Genomic DNA, 14,805 nt, shown 5'->3' with positions numbered 1-14,805 from the left:
ACTTTGCCAATATATCCAATGCATATTGGCGCTGTACTAACCATGTACCTGCATGATCTTTGACCACTTCTATTCCAAGAAAGTATCTCAACTCACCAAGGTCTTTCATGTCAAATTGCCCACTCAAAGCTTTCTTGACATGCATCACATCTGCACCACATGATCACCTGTGATAATCAAGTCATCCACATAGATGACGAGTAAAACAATCCCATGCTCTGTCTTCTTCACATAGAGTAAAGAGTCTGCTGTAGAAATCTGAAAACCAAGTGAGATAAGATATCTGCTCATCTTATCACTCCAAGCACAAGGTGCTTGCTTCAGACCATATAATGCCTTTTTCAATTTGCATACATGAGTGGGATATCTTGGGTGTACATACCCTTCTGGCTGTGCCATATACACTTCCTCTTGTAAATCTCCATTTAGAAATGCATTTTTGACATCCATTTGATGCATTTACCAGCCATTAGCTACAACCATAGCAATGGCTGCTCTCACTGTGCCCATCTTAGTCCAAACCTTGGGTTTGTGCATAACCCTTTACTACCAATCTTGCTTTATGTCTCTCAATAGAACCATCAGATTTGCACTTCACTTTGTAAACCCATTTACATCCAATAACATTCTTGTCCTTTGGTAATGCAACCAAGTCCCATGTATCATTATGGACCAATGCGTCCATCTCAACATCCATTTCTTTCTCCCATACATGCTCTCCAATAGCTTTTGTATAGCATGTAGGTACCACATGCTTCACCATAGATGTCATATATGCATAGTGCATAGCAAAATCTCGATATGTCAATATGTCAACTGGATATCTGACTCTCTGGGATCTCCGCAATGCATGCGGGTCACTCTGTACACTTGTAACTCTAGCATGTGGTGGCACATATCTGTCCTGCCTAGCACCAGGTGTGCGTAAAACAGGTATGCCAAGCTCCTCATCCAAACTCTCTGAACTAGATGACTCATAACCTGTAATTCCAATTCCTTCGACTTTCTTTTTGCCTTTATCCATAGGACTACTCCCCAGTGCTCACACTCTCATGCCTCAAACGTCCTGACCCAGTGCTCACACTCTCATGCCTCAAACGTCCTGACCATGGACGTACAGTACTACTCTCAGCTTCTGCTGTTGGCCTAGACATAGAAGTAGAACTAGAACTTGCTTATGGCAAGTTCACAGGCACATCAGCCTCAAGTGACTCAATGACACCCTCATCTTTTGCTTTGTACTAACTAGCAAGCTCATCAAACACCACATCTCGTGAGATGACCACTTGTCTAGTTTGTGGGTTGTAACATTTGTATGCCTTTCGATCCTGTGCATATCCAACAAATACACATTTCTCTGCCTTAGGATCCAACTTCCTTCTTCTTTCATCAGGCACATGTACATAAGCTATGCATCCAAAAACTTTGAGGTGTCCAATGTCTAGCCTATAACCTGTATAAGCCGCATCTCTGGCGTACTTCCATGAATGGCTGCTATAGGTGTTTTGTTCAATATATACACTGCAGTAGCACATGCTTCTGCCCAATAATAATCTAGCATGCTCTTTTCATTGAGCATTGCCCTAGCCACTTCACATATGACTCTATTCTTTCTCTCAGCTACACCATTCTGCTGAGGTGTATACCTGTAAGTCAATTGTCTTCTTATTCCATGCTTCCTCAAGAAATGCTCAAAAGCTTTTGAGGTGTACTCACCACCTCCATCTGTCCTCAAACATTTAATCCAACAGCCATATTTCTTTTTTGCAAAAGCTTTGAAATCCATGAACTTTTCCAACACTTCACTCTTCTCTCTGAGAAAGTATATCCATGTCATCCTGCTGAAATCATCAATGAATGTAACATAGTATAAACTGCTTTTGATAGATGGTTTTTGTGCAGGACCCCATACATCACTATGTACTATCTCAAGTGGCCTACTACTCATATTTCCTTCTCTAGTGAGAAAGTATATCCATGTCATCCTGCTGAAATCATCAATGAATGTAACATAGTATAAACTGCTTTTGATAGATGGGTTTTGTGCAGGACCCCATACATCACTATGTACTATCTCAAGTGGCCTGCTACTCATATTTCCTTCTCTAGGAAACCTCAACCTTGCCTGCTTTCCAAACTGACATGCTTCACAAACATGCATATTCCCATCATATTTGAATCTAGGCAATCCACTGACAATGCCTCTTGTCTGCATGTTCTTTAATCTTTGTATATTGACATGTCCAATCCTCTTATGCCACATATCAATGTCCTGTACCACATTTCTACTTTTAGAGAACATGGCTGATTTTAGCTCAGGAATTCCAGCACCCAGCTTAAACAATCTGCGTTCTTTCTTGCCTTTAGCAATGACTCTACATCCATGTTTGAAATCCTCAACGAAGCAACCATGCTCGTTGAAACGAACTTGTAATCCCTGTTCCACCATTTGGCCAACTGCTGAGGCCAAGCTTTTTGTGATAGAAGGCACGTACAATACATCTGACATAGATTTTGTTTGACCATTGTGCATAACCAATGGTACACTACCAACATGTGTAATGGCATGCTGAGTATCATCTCCTATTTCCACATAGCCTTTCACATCCATAGGCTTCATATGCTCAAACCATTCACCATGACATGTCATATGGTTTGATGCTCCTGAGTCCATATACCATGTGTCATCATTCTCAGCATTCGTCATCATTGATCCCACAACATGTTTCATGGCAAACAAATGATTTGCAGTGCCATCATTACTGCTTGATGCATAATTTCCACCACCATGTTGTGCATAATTTCCACCATAATGACCACCATGTTGTGTTCTACCCCCTCTCAAATCATTCTGTTTGCGGAAACAATCTCTCGCCATATGACCATATTTGCCACAGTAATGGCATTCCACATCTTGCATAGAATTTTGTTGGCCTTGCCAACGTCCTCTACCAACAACGGGGGTTACCTCTGCCTCTCTGAGGTGCATATCCACGACCACCTCTAGCACCATATGAAGGCTGAAAATTCTGTTGTGGTGACCTGTCCTGCCATCCACGACCATTACCACCACGTCCACGTGATGCAAATCTCCCCCTGCCTCTAAAGCCTCTCTGCGAATAGAAAGCTTGATTTCTGCCATTATCATCATGGCTAGTAGATGCATCCAAAAATGAATCACTGAGTTTGATTTCCTCAACCAACAAGAGTGAAACCAACTCATCAAAGTCTGGTAAACCTGTACTCCTCACTGAGATAGATGTATCAAAAGATTTGTATTCCTTGCCAAGACCACACAAGGTAATATCCACCAAATCATCATCAGGCATGGGGGCATTTATTGTTGCCAATGCATCTGCAAACTTCTTTATTTCTTGCACATAATCATGGATGCTCCTTTTATTCCTTTTCACATTATGTATCTGCTGTCGCAATTGAGACTTGCGAGCACTTGTGTCTGTATCAAACATCTTTACCAAAGTATCCCATGCATCTTTGGGATTCTCAGCATCCTGTATGTGTATGAGCATAGCATCAAAAATATATATAGACAGATAATGCAGCACTTTGAATGCTTTTTCTGACCATTGCTTGTGAGCAATAACCTGCTGCTGCTGTGTAGGTTGTCGGGGTAGCTCTCGCTCTGGCTCAGCACCTATAATGAGATTCCAAAATCCTTTTCCTTTCAAGAAACTTTTTATGCTGTACTTCCATGCCTGGAAGTTCTTCCTATCCAGCTTTTCACCAACAATCTTTACTAGATTATCCGACATGTTTGCTTAATGTACACCTTCCACACAACTCCAAATCTGTAAATAAGCCTTCCTTAGCTCAACCACACTCCAATGAGTGTTCCAGATACTCCAAAGTAGCCAACAATCTTCAAATTTGATGTAGAAAATCAACCTGTATGCATCCAAGATGAACTGTCTCACGCAGTCCGAGATACCCTGCTTTGATGCGCTTTCCAAGGCTCCAAATCACAATGTAGTGGTGCAATCAAGTATGGAAAACTTGTATTGACACCTAAACAACCTCAATGTTGAATATCAACACCATCTGACATGTGTACATATCAATTTTTGAAAACCCCTTTCTCTGTTTTGGAAAAAACGAGAAAAACCAAAAAAACCAGTAGTAAAATGGCTCTAATTTCTTCAATATTTGTCCAAATTGAGCAACCAGGCATTCATTAGCTTAGCAATAGTGTCCATCAACTCCATGTAAGAGGAATTTGTCCAATTGTTTAAGACCAAAGATTAATTGCTCAATTAAAATTGCTCTGTTTCTCTGCAAACAACCAATGGACAGCCTATTTAATCAGCTCAATTAAGCATAATTGATCAAACCAACCATTTAGCCCTCTTCTCCAATGTGTATAGCAACCAATTTCTAAAGCAATTGTGGAAGTTATCAACCAACCAAGTAGGAATCGATCTCCTCGTACCAAAATGATCAATTTTTTGCCCTGTTTCTCTATTGGAGCTGCGCCGCCTGCTCTACAGGGATTTGTGGATGATTATAATACTAATTGATGATGTATTCAAGTCCCCAACACACTTGGGTATGTGTGCAACCAATCAATGCTTGAATTTTTGCCAAAAACATGCTCCAAATGCATCAAATCTTCACCTCCTTTTCTCTGTTTTGTGAGAGCTCAAAAACCAGTAAATTACACTCACTCAAATGCATTCAAATTGCTCCAAAATCAGTATAGGGCTTGCATAGGAGTTGCCAATACATCTCTCCTCTTTGTTAAATACATGTGTCTTTTGCCAGAATCACTTCTATTTCACCATACATCAATGTTTCCAAGCTTTAATGGAAAGCTTCCAAAAACCAAAAATTTTCTTTGCTTTGAGTTGCTCTAACTTGCTTTGTTTTTGCCTGTATCACCTGCAATCCGCTCAAGGATGTTTAGAAGACCTTACCTGATAGGGAAAGCTCTCAGATCTGATAAGAATTGGTGTGCTCCAAGCTTCACAGCTCCAATGGCAAGCTCCACAGCTTCTTCTCCCTCTCCACTCACTCACTCACAAACCCTAATAGAGAGCACAAGGCTCTGATACCATGTTGAAAGAACGGTAGAGGGGGAGGAGACACACACACAGGAGCAAACCCTAATGTATATTGCAAACCCTAACCATAGAGGGAAGCCATCTCCACTCTCACACAATGCATAATGCCATAATCCATAATACACACAACACTCAATGAGTTGTGTCCACACACATCTAACCCTAGCTAATGTCCACACACTATGACCAGCTGGACACGCGGTCATTTATGTCTCACACATGTTCCTACCTAACATGCCAGCACATAGCATAGCTGGCTCACACTGACATCGAGCTTAAATCTCAATAGTCCCTAGCTGGCTCACACTGACATCGAGCTTGAATCTCAACAAGGAACACCTCGTAGCATGATCATCTTCTAGCATGTTGTCATCTAAACGTATTGCTTCTTTACAACATTGATCAAATGTTTTCAAATTGGTTACAATAATCAAGTTGTGTAAGCTGTTATTCTTCAAGCCTATCATGAAACATCTCCTCAATTGAACATTGTTTAAAAGTTTTCCCATGACTCACAACATGAGTCCAAGAGTTTTATCCGAAGGATAAAATCTCTAATGGATTCATTGTATTAACGCTCAATTGAATAGAGTTCTGTTACTGCACTCCATCGATCACCTTGTCTAGAAAAGCCATGTATAAAGACTGATTTCAAGGTTTTGAAGTTGGTCTTGATCACTGATGTTAATGCGATGAACCATCGACTAGCTTTTCCCTCTAAGCATAAGTTCAATGCATGTACCTTAGTGTGGGGCAGTTGGGATTTCCAAAGGCTTCACATCTTTGTTCAAACATTTAAATGAATTGAACAAGGTCTGTTGTTCCATCATATTTGCCCATAATTTTGGAAATTTGTACGGTCGTATTTCTGTATGTCACTGAGGCCGTATGTGTGTGCTCTTGTTGGAAGAGACTCACTGAGTCCTTGGGCCACCCCCCTTCCAAGACTTTTTAGTATGTCCAAGGTGTGAGCATCGAGAAAAGGGTTAGTACTTGTAGGATTTGTAGGAATGTTAGGCAAAGCTTGGTGGGATCGAACTCATAGGGGGTGTAAAACCCGATGATACGCTTGTTATTATAGGCATGGGGAGGTGAATTGGTGGCATAGATCTCAATGGCTCAAAGATGTCAGCCATTGGGTTGAGTCCTTGTATAATCCCTGGCAATCCCTCTATCGTGGCCATGTTAGAATGCCTAAATGCTCCTTAATGAACAATCACAATTGTTTTTCTTTTTTGCTTTTTATACTTTCCCACAGCCCGTTATACAGCCTCAAGAGACTTGGCGTACTCTTCGTTGGATCAAACAGATGTCTGTTTGCCCTAATTAGCTTAGGCGCTATCCGCACGTGAACGACCTCTTAGATATATTTTTTTGAAAAAAGCGTATGCTTGCTAGGAACTTCCCAGATGGAAGGGAAGAGGAGGTCCTAAAACCTATTCTCTATCACTATCTCGATGCAAAAATTTTCCGAGAATTTTTTCCCTGCACATTTTTGAGGGTGTTCCAAAAGGAATTTTGAAAAACTCTGCATGAGGGAGTTGTAATATTTTTGGAGTACTACAACTTTGTTTTCCTGAGTCGTCCGTGATTTTGTCGTTTAGACCCTCAAAAAGTAACCCGAATATCATCATTTTCGCGTTGTTTTTTACGATTTTTCGTGGTTTTGGGGATATTTTTTGCCTCGATTTTCGGGTCGACTTTTGAGGCTCTGGGTCGGAGGCCAAAATGATCAATTTGACTTCGGACGACCATGTCCAAAGTCGAGGAGCTCAATGTGAGCTTTTCGACGAGCCCTAGAGCGCCTTCGGATATACGGTTTAGAAGATACGGGCCTCCAAACAGGGGTGTTTTCCATAGTCATTTTTTTAAAAACCCTGTGAACTGCTATTTCATGCCGTCACACATGAACCGGACTTCACGTGGATATTAAATCCCATTTTTTTCTCCTCGTGAACTGTTATTTCATGCCGTCTCATGCATGAACCAGACTTCACGTGTGGAAATTAAATTTTGATTTTTTTTAAACTGCGTGAACTGCTGTTTCACACCATCACGCGTGAACCGGACTTCACCTAGATATTAAATCTCATTTTTTTCTCTCTCTCCACGTGAACTGCTATTTCACGCCATCACGCATGAATCGGACTTCACGTGGAAATTAAATTTTGATTTTTTTTCACGTCGGATTTTCGTTCACATCATTTTTTCGTTCACGTCATTTTTCGTTCACGTGATTTTTTCGTTCACGTCGTTTTTTTGTTCACGTCATTTTTCCGTTCACATGATTTCCGTTCACGTCGTTTTTTCGTTCACGTGATTTTTTTGTTCACGTCGAATTTCTGTTCACGTGGGTTTTTATTTTATTTTATTTTTTATTTTTTGGAGTCTAGTGGTGGGAAATAAAAATTTCCCTTTTTGGGGGGGGATATTTTTGAATTTAAAATGAAAGGGATATAGGCATTTTCCCAAAAAAAGGTCAGTGGAATAAAAAAAGTCAATCTTTTCATGACACACCTTACACCCTTTAATAAATTACCCCCAAAATGGACAAATTGACAACTCATTGAGCATCTTCTCATTGAATGCTCATTAGGCTTAATGAGTTATGTAAAAAAAGTGATTAAGAATTAGTTCAAGATTAATCCTTTCACTATTCTTTCCCTCTTTTACACTAATCAAGGACTCTAATTAACCACTAATCCCTAATTAATTCACACAATTGAGCACACCATTGAATAGAGCAAGGAAAAATTAATCTTTTTACATTAACAATTGTGTAAATTAATCTAAATTAGGTGATTAATTAGGCTCTTAATTATAGTCTCCTCTTTAAGGTAAAATTAAGCAAAGAGAGTCAAATTTCTCTGATTGATCAAAAGATTGATGTGATTAGGTATTTTGATGCATCTAAATGCTCTCAAAACACTCAAAAACCCCAATTTTGACTACTCATATGATCAATTCAGACCCCAATTAACACATTTTTAAAATTTTTAGCCTCTTGATCAAGATTAATCATTCTTAATGATAAAAACCAGCCCATTAAGAGCAATTAGTCAAATTCAAGGATTTTTTATGGTTTTAAGAATTTTTTTGAAATATTAAGCTACTCCTAATGCTTGCTAACACTCTAATCCAAACAATTTCAACCAAAAACACACAATTAAACTAAAATTAATGATCTTAGATCTATGTTTAAACTAAAGAGAGCTAACATTCACTCAGAAATGCACTCTTGCATTGTTTGATGTAATGGATGCAAACTAAGCCTACTACAAACTATTTGTGAGCCCTAAGAATATGAAAAACCATATAAACAACAACAAAAATAATAAATTAATCTAAAAATTAAACAAAAAACATTCTTTTCAAAAATAAAAAAAGAGCTATTCTACACCAAATCTCACACAAATCACCATCAAATCCACATCTTTTTCATGGAAAATCATTAACCAAGATAATGGACAATGGGTTATACGTAGATTAGAGGCAAAATGATGGAAAAAGCCAAGGTATGGCTCCCTGACAGCGGCACCATAAATGTTATGGCTCACCCTAACCCTCCTTGAAACACATCCAAAAAGAGATTACCTGGTGAACCGCAACCACCGTGAGGATCTTTCCAATGGTCGAACTCGTAACCCTTGAGGTCTTCAAGATCTACAACTCCTTGAGAAGCAATTCCATCGCGTCTCTCGCCCGCAGGAGTTGTCACATTGCCGCATTGCACTACGGGTCCTCGTCCCTCCTCTCACCTCACTTCACTCACACACACTCACTAGCATGCATTAGGGAGAGAGATTAGCAAGAGGATTAGTAAGAGCAAGACTCAATTGCACAATGGGAGAGTATGTTGTAATATGAGAGAAATTCACTTATATACATGGCCATAAGTGTTCACACTCACTTAAACTATGGCCGATCGGGCACTTTAGGCTCATAAGAGGCCTAATGCTATTACAATGACTAGTCTCATAATATATCCATGAAGTACATCACTTAGGACTTCATCCTAACTTGCTACCACACGCTCTTGAAATGGGAATTGCTATAAATACTCTATCACACCATTATGGGCACTCGTCCAAGTTGTAACTTTGGACACTATTACCTTATATCTTGAATGTATGTGTCGCGCAGTCACCCCACGCCCCATGTCGTGTCCTCACACCCCGTAGCCCCCCTGGGCCCCATGTCGTGCCCTCACACGTGACAGCCCCTCCATCGATGCCATCGCCCCACCACCCTCACAGCCCCCCAGGTGCCGTCACCCCCACCCTCGCAGCCCCCCTAGGTGCCGTCACCCCACCCCGCAGCCCCCCGGGTGTCATGTTGTCACACCCCCCACCCCCTGTCGGTGCGGTGCTTTGCCCTCATACCCTACAGTCCCCCCCCCCCCCGGAGTGGTGCCATGCCCTAGCAGCCCACAGGCCCCCCGCCTCATTGCCGTGTCCTCACACCCCTCCTTGCAATGCCATGCCCTCACAACCCACAGCCCCCCTGCCCCCCCTTGGGATTCCTATCTAGAGGAGGGGTGTGATGCTCTCGAGGTGTGCTAGCCTGCATCGAAACGTTTGCCTCTATATGGGTGGTGCTACTTGCTTTAAACACGGACCGCAGAGCGAGGGAAGGGTGAGGTGAGGTGTTTGGTCCCCGTACCCTGCTCGGAGACATGGGATCTCTCTCTTGCTCACTACCTAGCATTGGATCTCTTCTTATGTGACACAAGGAGAGTGTGGAGTGAGTCCCGCAGCTTCACATTGAGGAGTTAACCCTCATAGGGTTGGCCAAGTGCTATCCTCTAAATTCAACTCTTGCATGACCAGGCCAAGACCTTCCAACACCCTCCCTCGACGGCCAGGACATAGGGCACCCAGAGGCTCTAATGATATGGGGCTCAAAGGTTCTCGCACTATCAGTGATGTCACGATTGGTACCCTTAGGATTTACCCACACAGCCTTCTTTTTGGCCCGTGACTACACCCGGAATATCAACAAGCTTGTCCATCTGCTCATACACGCATTCGGCCTTCGTTCAACTCCTTGGAGAGGAGTTGGCAAGTCGACCAGCTCCGCTAACTAGATCAAAAAGGGAGCTAAACTGATCCAAATCTTATCCAAATTGAGTCAAACTGAAGCTGGAAAGCTCTAGAACCCAGTTGGACTTGGTTAGAGGCCTCCCTTACCTAGAAAAAGTTCCTCATTCCTTTTTATTCTTATCTTTGAGCTATACCATGCTAGTATTACCTTAAAATAATCATATTTCTATTATCCCTTAATTTTCCTCTTCTTTTGGGGAGCTTGGAGCTTCTCTCTCTCTTCAACAACTCTTAGAATTTTATCTTCTCCTCTTGTGACCAATTGATTGGTTGGGAGCTTCACTAAGGAAAGAATCAAGCCAATCTAAGAGGTAAGATTGATTTTTATGTTTTTTTTCAATTTCCTCAATAACTTTCTTCTTCTCAACCCCTCTCAAGCTTGAGAAGCCTTCAAAATGATTGTTTTTATTCAAGATGCGCTTATACACGGGTAATTCTCAGTTTTGACGCGTTTATACACGTGTGTTTTCACCGCGTGGATACACGCGGCTTTTAGCAGTTCTGACGCGTTTATACACGCGAACAGAGAGCAAAAAAAAAAATCCAGAGAGTGCTATTTGGTGCCTGAATACTGTTCCAGCATTCCAGCACTCAATAACACTCTCTGGATTTTTTTTTTTTGTGCATTAGAAGAACATATGCACGAGGGAGATTAAGACAAGAATGACATGAATGCATACATTGTCAATACACGATTCAAGACAGACATGAATGTAATACTATCGATTCACGATTCAATATTACTATCAAAATTACACTCATATATACAAGGGAGTCCATATCTCGAAGTAGCCCATGGCTTCAGTTTACAAAAAAATATATACAACCACATCCTCAATATGGAATGTGATACTATAAGTCTGAGTACTACTCAGACCCAGATGATGACTCGGTGCTCCCTCCATGCTCAGATGAGCTCACATCGGTCGGAATGTCCGATGAGTAGTGCTTACGTCCACCCTCTGCAGTGGCGGCGGGTGGATCATCAGCAGCTTGTGCCTGTTCAAGTAATATATAGTATATAAGTATATATATATGTAATTCAATAAACCAAAATCATTCATTTAGAATTTTCAAGTACCTGTCGACCGTATGGTCTCATGGCCATCTCAAACTACGCGTCCGTAATACGTCCCTCGGCTCTAAAGATGGCCCACGTGTCACGTCTGCTATGCCGGCGAGCATACACAGTATCGTGGGTTGTGGACTTCCTCCCCGTAACCCGTCTCGCTGTATCATAATCAACACAATTTGTAAGATTAAAACAATCATAGAATCAATGAATTAAGTAAACAATCAAATAAAGTGGCAAGATACTTACAAACTCTGCCTCCCATGACTCGATGCCGCCAGATCCAAAATGCAAAGATCCAATGGTCTCCATTTGGATCCGTCGTGCCTCCACATGCTGCCTGCTCTTCACGCCACCCTCTGCTCATTTCTTTGCCTCCTTCCACTCGCGTTTGTGCGCAGTGGTGGCAGGTTTCTCGGCAGGATAGCCACCCGCCGCAGCTACATTTAGCCGGTCATCGTACGCGAGTTTTTTAAGGTGAGATCTTTTATTACTTAAGATCTCCCTTATTCGCGTCCTTCCCCATACATCCGAGAATGTAGCATGTGGGGGATTGGGGTACCGACTATGTACAGCCTCTATCACCTCCCCAACTAATCGGCTATTTTGATCTTTAAATTTAATAAAACAATTTCTATATGAGTTTGATAGTTAATTTTTATACTAAAAGTGGAATTTTAAGCATTCTCATTTCACAAAAACTATGGGGAAGTTATGGTAAAATCTTTATCATTAGAAAATGGAATTTATGCATAAATAAATTTTATATCAAAAGTGGAATTTCGAGTATTATCATTTCTTAGAAAATGTGGGGAAGCTATGGAAACTTTTATATCATTAGAGAATGAATTTATGTATAATAAATTTTATGCTAAAAGTGGAGTTTTGAGCATTATTCAATTGTCTAAAAAATAAAGAAGGTTATGTACAAATTTTCTAGATGAATTATGGAAATGATTATAAATATAATTCATTTAGATAAAAATGGATTAGTATGTGTGCATAAATATTTTATGCTAAAAGAGAAATTTCCATGATAATTCATTCTGGGAAAATAAAGAAAAGAAGGTGAAAATATTCATAGGGGTGCATTGAGAATATATAGATAAATTTTTAATTAGAAAGAGGAATTATGGGTATAATTGATTTTGTAAATCCCATGAGATCGTATGTGTAAATCTTTTATTCAAAAAGAGGAATATTGGCGGTCGAAGGCAATCCAAGCCGTTTAATAGGGGGTGGGTAGACACACGCCGAAGGGGGCTCGCCGAAGGGGGAAGTATGGACATGATGCCTCATTCTTACTCTACTCCCTACTACTGACACTATCTTATGGAGAACTTGGACACAATACCTCATTCTTACCCTACTGACATACCTTATGGAGCACTGGAAACAATACCTCATTCTTACTCTACTCCCTTATGGACATTTCCTTATGGAAAGCACTTGGACATAATGCCTCATTCTTACTCTACTCCCTATGGGCACTACCTTATGGAGCACTTGGACACAATACCTCATTCTTACTCTACGCCCTATGGGCACTTCCTTATGGAGCACTTGGACATGATACCTCATTCCTTACTCTACACCTTGTAAACACTACCTTTTGTGCTGGCACTTTTGTAACACCTATAGCATGTTTTGAGTCAACTTATGTACATCATGAGTACTTAAGGAGATCCTATCTTCTCTCAACAAATGGGGGAGCATTGTGCCACTTATAGAAAACCAGTAGTTGGTGTCCAAACAAAAAACCTTTCTACTCATATTTGTTAGAGAACAAGAGTTGGTAAACTTGGAGGTACTAAGAGTCATTAGAGTCCCAAAAACCTCCAAGAAACTTGTGCATGTTAGCGTATGCAATAAGTTTAGTCAAAGACACAAACCTTGTACTTGTACATTTTCACATGCATGAGAAGATTTCAAAGTCACCAATGATGCTTTCAATGATTAATTTATATAGTTATTGATTAAAAAATATTTAAAATTTATAATAAGAGTAAAAAACCTAAAGTGAGCCTCTAACCAAGTAAACTAATTCTAGAATTTTCTAGATTAGTTTGGTCCCATTGAGATAGGTTTGGCATTCTTCACTAAGGTGTCCCCAATGACCTCTCCACTTTTGCATAGTGTTGTTTTCATGTCTTTGAAGAAGAGATTATCATGAACATAAAACTCGAGGGCACGCACAAATAGTCTCTCTCTTCCTTGGTGTTGCTTGACTGTGCCTTCTTGGTTTGCAAAGGTTTTACTTCAACATTAATATTTTCCTTATTGACTTATGCCATAACATATATGTAAATGACTTAGAGAGACTATCTTTGTGGAGTAACCCATGTCTCCAAATGTTTGGTTTTCATTGACCAATTAAATAAATGTGCACGATCTTTAGTGGAGGTTTTATTTTGTGCTCTGTTTATGTCAACCCAACTTGGCTATTTCTCTCACACTTACACGTCTCTCTCTCTCTCTCTCTCTCTCTCTCTCAATTAAAAGAATAGGAAAAATTTAAAACAAGAGAAAAGGTAGGGTTTCTTATCTCATATGGAATGTCGAGCTAGATATGAATCCTGCCAAGTTAGCTCAATACACAAATGCATAATTTTTCAAGAAATAGAAGAAGAATCGGAAGGTGAAGCTAGGTTGTGGTTAGGAATGACCACCCCAATGAACCTTGTCCAAAAATTAGCTCTTGTTGATATAGGGGCTAGTTACAATTTGATGTCCTATGAAACATGGCATTCCCTTGGGGAACCCTCACTCAAAGAGAACCCCGCCATTGTTCTAATGTAACGGAGAGAGGAGAGAGAAAAATATCTCATTTTTTGGATTAAAAACTCAAGTAATCATGAGAAAAAGGTGCCTCCTTGATGTGGCATTCCCTCCTTATTGAGGTGTCAAAAATGTATCATTTCTTCTAAATATCTCATTTTTTACTAATATCTCTTAATTTTTAACTAATAAACCTTGTACTCAAACAATTCTTCATCTTATGTGAGCATTTACTCATTTAGTATTTTCTTTTATTCTTTGGATTTATCTCATCCCAACACTTGGATTAATCCTATTGGCTCATTGGAACCTTAATTGGACCATCATCCAATTTTTACCAAATGCCGGCCTATTCCAGCTATGCTTGATTCTTGAATGGGGTGAGGAGGTGGCACACTTTTTAGCTAATGGCTTATCGGTGGATCCCCTCCTCAATAGAGACTGAGCCTGCCGTCTAATCAAACATGCTACCAACTCATAGTAGCAGGCCAACTTTATAAGTAGGGAAAAGATAAAATGATACGCCCGCTATGTCTGAGAATATGAGTATGTGCTCCTTCTTAAGCAGGCTCACTCTTCCTATGCAGGGGGGCACTTTGCAGTAGATATTATTGTGCGGAAGGTCCTCATGGCGGCTAGGTTAGAAGGTTCGACTGGGTTATGGTGGCCCACTCTAATGATTGATGCAGTAGCAGAATACGTCAAACGGTGTGACGACTGCCAGCATACAACAATTCCCCGCTTCAAGGACCACATGCCCCTAAACCCAATTGTG

The sequence above is a fragment of the Cibotium barometz genome, chromosome 31, assembly GCF_041138505.1.
Source record: "Cibotium barometz isolate CiBa-2024 chromosome 31, ASM4113850v1, whole genome shotgun sequence".
Taxonomy (NCBI): domain Eukaryota; kingdom Viridiplantae; phylum Streptophyta; class Polypodiopsida; order Cyatheales; family Cibotiaceae; genus Cibotium; species Cibotium barometz.
The sequence above is the reverse complement of the archived record's forward strand: the minus strand, read 5'-3'. Positions refer to the sequence as shown.